The sequence below is a fragment of the Mya arenaria genome, chromosome 2 (genome assembly GCF_026914265.1).
Source record: "Mya arenaria isolate MELC-2E11 chromosome 2, ASM2691426v1".
In the NCBI taxonomy this organism is placed as follows: Eukaryota; Metazoa; Mollusca; class Bivalvia; order Myida; family Myidae; genus Mya; species Mya arenaria.
This window is the reverse complement of record NC_069123.1, coordinates 42661022-42667021: the sequence shown is the minus strand read 5'-3', so window position 1 is coordinate 42667021 and position 6000 is coordinate 42661022.

Below are 6000 nucleotides of genomic sequence, written 5' to 3'. Positions count from 1 at the left end.
TGTGATTAAAAATAGGCAATAATATTTTCGTAGGAATTTATAACGGAGATAATTTCAAAATTGTGGCCGCAAGGATTTTCTGCCCAAGGACTGTTTGCTACTTTTTGCTGGGATGGTGGACATCACAAGTCTGCCACTAATAAAAAATCGTCAAAAGACTCGTTGACAACCATTTAGCTGGACTAATCTGTGAGATTGCAGCTTTAATAAAATTTATAAAATCCTTTCAAATCATCTAAACTATGCACCTGTAGAATCCTTGATTGTGCAAAATACATGGAACCAAGGTTAAGGTATATACTGCCAAAATGCCGATGTCCCACTTCTTCCCAAGCTTGGTAGCGGAAGTTCTTCCGGTCTTTAACGTAACAAGCACCTTCAAATAAAAGAAGTGATAAATACATAGATATTAATGCACCAGTCAATTGTTACCATGGCCCCTCCAGGTCCAGAGATAGCCAGAAATGGGCTGTGTTTTGACCTTCCAGGTGACCCAACAGTGCCGTGTGAATGCGGTGGTTTTGTGTTGGCGGGGATTTTTCCATCTGTGTGTCCCTGCAGAATGGGGATTTTACCCGAGCTTGGTTGGACCAAAAGTTTAAGTCCCCATTAATAGAAGAATTAAAGCCTGTTTACACTTTAATGCACTTCAATATTACTTACTGTGAATGGTGCATAACTGAGAAATTTCTTCATGACAATGACAGTGTAGACATTGAAATCACAAACTACAATAATGAGCGACCAGGGATACTTTTTTATTATTTTGACATTTCATGTGTATCCCTGTTGTCACCAGCCACCAGAACACCTTCTATGATTAGCTTGAAATAAGCTTAACAGCAATTTTGCGAAGTGTAAGATATAGTTTGTTTTTAAGAACAAAATAAAGCACGCGGAGGAATTCAAAACTCTTTATTTCATCGCGAAAATACACGACTTTTGTTGTTATTATTATTTATCGAATTATGGCGTTGTCGTCGCATATGGTCTATGTGTAATTTATCGAATATTTTTCCGATATCGTCTATGTGCTTTATTCTTTGTATTTGTACTGTTGTTACTTTTTTACCCTACGTATTGCGTAAAGTTGTGTTTTTCTCTAATTATCTTTAGCCTGTTTGTTTTGGACAGATACAACTCAAAGAGTCCATCAGTTCTTCTTTCGCACTTTTTGCTGTTTCTTCTTTTTCGCCCGCTAGTACTTATAACCCCAACGTATGACATTCTTGTCTTCACAGAAACATGGCTGAATCAGACCACTTCAAATGATGACTTGCATATTCCTAACTTCAGCTCACCATTTCGTTGTGATATACAGGATCGAGTCGGCGGAGGCGTCGCCATACATGTTCGTGATGGAATCAGCGCATCTGAACGAACAGAGCTACATGTGAACGGACTTGAGGCCCTTTGGGTTGAACTTCATGTAAACCGACGTAAACTTCTCATTGGTGGATTATACCTTCCCCCAAACTCCAACAATACCCAATGGCTTAACATGGAACAAAGTCAAGACGGAGCCTTCAATGGCCATTATGATAACATACTTGTGGCTGGCGATTTAAACTTAAACATCGCTCCATCTGCAGCAAACAAGTTGAGCAGGCTTATTGATTCCTACAATGCGGAGCAGCTCATCGATTCCCCTACCCACTTTACTGAGCAATCAAATGCTCTCATTGATCTCATGTTCGTGAAACATTGCCACCAGTTCTTTCTAGTTTTGTGGCCGACCCTTTCATCCAAGATCTTGTTCGCTTCCATTGTCCCATTGTGACTGTTTTCAGATTTACCAAACCATCACATTCATGTTTCAATAGACGTATCTGGCTTTATGAGAAAGGTGATTTTTCTAAATATCAAAGTCATCTCCGTTCGACTGACTGGAGTTCTCTTATAATCGACAACGACCTTGACAGGATTGCTGACAATATATCTAAGACAATCATATCAGCAGCATCTGAGAGTATACCAAACAGAGTAGTCAATATTCGACCAAACGATGTTCCCTGGATGAACAATGACACTAGAAAAAAAATCAGACAACGTCGTAAAATGCACCCACGGGCTAAGGCAACACACGAAGAAGAATCTTGGTCTCAATTCAGAAAAATCCGAAACGAAACAACATCCTTAATTCGAAAATCAAAGGCTGACTATCATAAAAAGATAATTGAGAAAATAAACACAGACAATATAACCGCAAAGAAATGGTTCAAACTGGCAAAACAGCTCACCAACAAACATAAGTCATCAAGTATCCCTACACTGATTGAAAACGGCATGGAAGCAAACACAGACGAAGATAAAGCTTCCTTCCTTAACGCCTGCTTCTGCTCACAATCTAACCTTGAAAGTACTGATCATGATCCTCCAGATTTACCAACAGCTGACTCATCACTTCTATCAATTACTATTACGACTAAAGATGTAAAGGACACCATATCTCTTATTGACCCTTCTAAAGCCAGCGGTCCCGATCTAGTCAGTCCGAGGCTACTGAAAGAATGTGCAGTCGAATTAGCTGAACCACCTTCACGCTTTTACAACAAACTACTTCAACGTTCAGTTTTTCCTAACTCTTGGAAGCTTGCAAATGTTACACCAATTTTCAAAAAGTCGGATCCTTCAAATCCTTCCAACTTTCGTCCTATCTCACTTCTCAGTTGCGTCGGAAAACTCATGGAACGCTGTGTCAACAAATATGTGTACAGCTACCTTGTTACAAATGACATTCTTAGTAAATTGCAATCTGGCTTCATCAAAAGCGACTCCACAGTGAACCAGCTCACGTATCTTTACGATGACATCTGTAGAGCACTGGATGAAGGTAAAGAAGTTCGCGCCGTCTTCTGTGATATATCGAAAGCCTTCGACAGAGTATGGCACCGAGGTCTTCTCTACAAACTCTCTTCCATTGGTATAGAAGGTTCACTTCTCGAATGGTTTTCTTCTTACCTGTCAAGCCGCAAACAACGAGTTGTTATTTCAAACTCGTCTTCATCTTGGAAATCTATTAACGCCGGCGTGCCACAAGGTTCCATCCTTGGTCCTCTCCTTTTTATTTTCTACATAAACGACATTGTCTTCGACATTCAAGCCAATATTCGCCTTTTCGCTGACGACACCAGTTTGTACATCATCGTTGATGACCCCATTGAAGCCAGTTCCGTTCTTAATAACGACTTTTCCAAAATCCTTACTTGGTCCAACTTCCTGGTTGGTAACTTTCAATCCTGCCAAAACAGAATCGATGATGTTTTCAACAGGCGAGCGCATCCCGAAATTGTTATGGATCAAGTTCCAGTGAATGAAGTCGAAACTCACAAGCATATTGGTCTAACCCTGTCGAATGATGCTAAATGGGCGCCACACATATCGTCTATCCTAAACAAAGCTTGGCAGCGATCTGGTATTTTAAGATCTCTGAAATATCATTTATCTCGACAAAGCCTCGAACGCATGTATATATCCTTCGTCAGGCCGCTTCTTGAATACAGTGACGTGGTCTGGGACAATTGTCCTAATAACCTAAAGAACGACATCGAATCTGTCCTAAACGAGGCTGCCAGAATAATCACAGGAGTCACAAAAATCAGTAACATCAATCGGCTACTTAAGGAACTTAACTGGATTTCTATGGCTGAAAGAAGACGCCATCATATGCTCATACTTTTTTTACAAAATGAAAAACAACCTTAGCCCATCATATTTATCCACCCGCATTCCTGTTCACAACAACCAAGTCTACTTGTTCCGCTCTGCCAATGACGTTCCATCAATGCACACTCGAACACAATCCTACGGTTCCTCCTTCTTGCCCATTACAATCAGGGAATGGAACGCACTCCTCTTTAGTGTACGCTCAGCGCCAACACTTCCAGCATTCAAAACAAAACAACAAAGCAGAACAATACCATGGTCAGCACATCTTTATAAGTTCGGCACAAGAAGGATGCAGATATATCATACACGCCTTCGTCTTGGATGTAGTACTCTGCAGTTTGAGCTACATCGCCGTGATCTTTCGGAAACTCCTCTATGCATCTGCGGTGCAACTGAAACTCCCACTCACTACCTTATTCAGTGTCCGAGATATCAAGATATCCGTTCTCTATACTTTTCTGACTTGCCCTGTGCGACAACTGCTGACAACCTCCTGTATGGCAACGAACATCTTTCACAGGAGGAAAATAGACTTCTCTTTACACGAGTCCAGAACTTTATTGCTGCAACCAACCGGTTTGACGTGTATGGTGTTGAGAGCGCGGTGCGGGCTAACCCTTGATTACGGACGGCCGGTCAATATGTGCTACATCATTTCTTACCTTCTTACTTTTCAACGTTTATTTTTGTTCTTTCTTTAAAGCTAAGCATACTGTATCAACTCACTTAGTATGCTCACTCACATAAAATTATTATTTCTATTGCTCATTACCAGTGTGTGCATACCACGTGATAAATTACGTCATATATGCTACGTCGGAGGGCAATATTTTGCTTAAAAATAATACTTGAATCAAAGATAACTTTTCACTTACTGCACCATTTTAAATGAAACAAATGCCAGTCTATGCCGCTTAAGTAGTCCCACCTTTAATTTATAACCGGAGTTTGATAAGGTGATTAGTTTCATCAAACACTTCGACGAACCTGTTTCCAAAACAATGTTTTGACAGTGCTCCGTCAGACGGCTGTATTGTGAAAATGTTTGTCGAAATGTTAAAAAAAACTAAACACTCCATCAAAATTTGGTAAAAGACCGAAGGCGGGGCTCCGTAAGCGACATAGACTGCGCTATGTTTTATTTAAAATGGTAAAGAAAATGAAAAGTTATTATTGTTTTAAGTCTTCAATCGAAGCTAAATATTGCCTTCCGACGTAGCATTTATGACGTAATTTATTACGTGGTATACACACACTGATTACGTTTCTGCTACAAAGCATGCTTTTGTAGATTTGCGACACATTCTAGTCCACAACCATATCAGCTATATTACCGAATTTCATTAAAATTTAGAACATGTTAACTTCAACACGGAAAGGAACTTATATAAGCATTTAAAATGCTTGTCTTCCAATCCGCTCAGAATCAATTATACATTCGTACAGTGTGTATTGATTTCTTGTGTATATTGAACTGAATACATATATATGTTTAAACTAACTCCAACGTAATTGCTGTATGAGGCAAAGTAGGTGTATGCTGTTTATATAGTGGGTTTATGAGTTTATTTTTTGTCATATTTTACAAATATACACCATCTAAACCACGTGCTGGCCACCTTTGTACGAGGTATACAATGTCTGTATTTGTAGTGTTCTTTCTTCCAGTCTGCTTCTAGGCTCTTTTTTATACACAGCTCCTAAAAGAGCTGGAGCCACTGTTTCGCACCCATGTACCTATAACTCCTGTTTTAGCAAATTACAGAGTTAAAGCCCTTTTCTGTTCTTGGTTATCAAACTTTTGTCTGGAACTTGAAAAAAAATGGATGGAGATTATTGAAACATCAAACAATGGTTTAACACAGTGACAGTTAGAATCCGTTGACTAGACTTTTTGAGAAAAAAATGCTGCAGATTATCAGCTGTATATGATAAATGCGGGACCACAGGAAAAGTTTTCATCTCCATGAAAACAAAACCAGCAGCCCATCTGATTAAGGTGAACAGACTTGTGGAGAAACTTGACATCAATGGGTCAACAGAAATGTGTGAAGCCCCAAAAAAGTAGTTCCTGGACGCCGTGTTCAAAGTACAAAATTAATGTTTTATGGCTAAAGCGTTACTAACGGTTTAAGAAAAATGCATAAAACATGAATTTTTGAACTTAAAAATAAAACATCTTTGACGTAATGTTTTGTCAGTTGTCTTATACGACTGGTTTACATGCATTTCCGCATAAATTTGCTCGTTAATAGACAAAAAATAAAACAGTTGTCAAAACGTTCAATCTGTGAGAGTGCAGCTTTAAACTCGCTATAGAATTTTTTATTT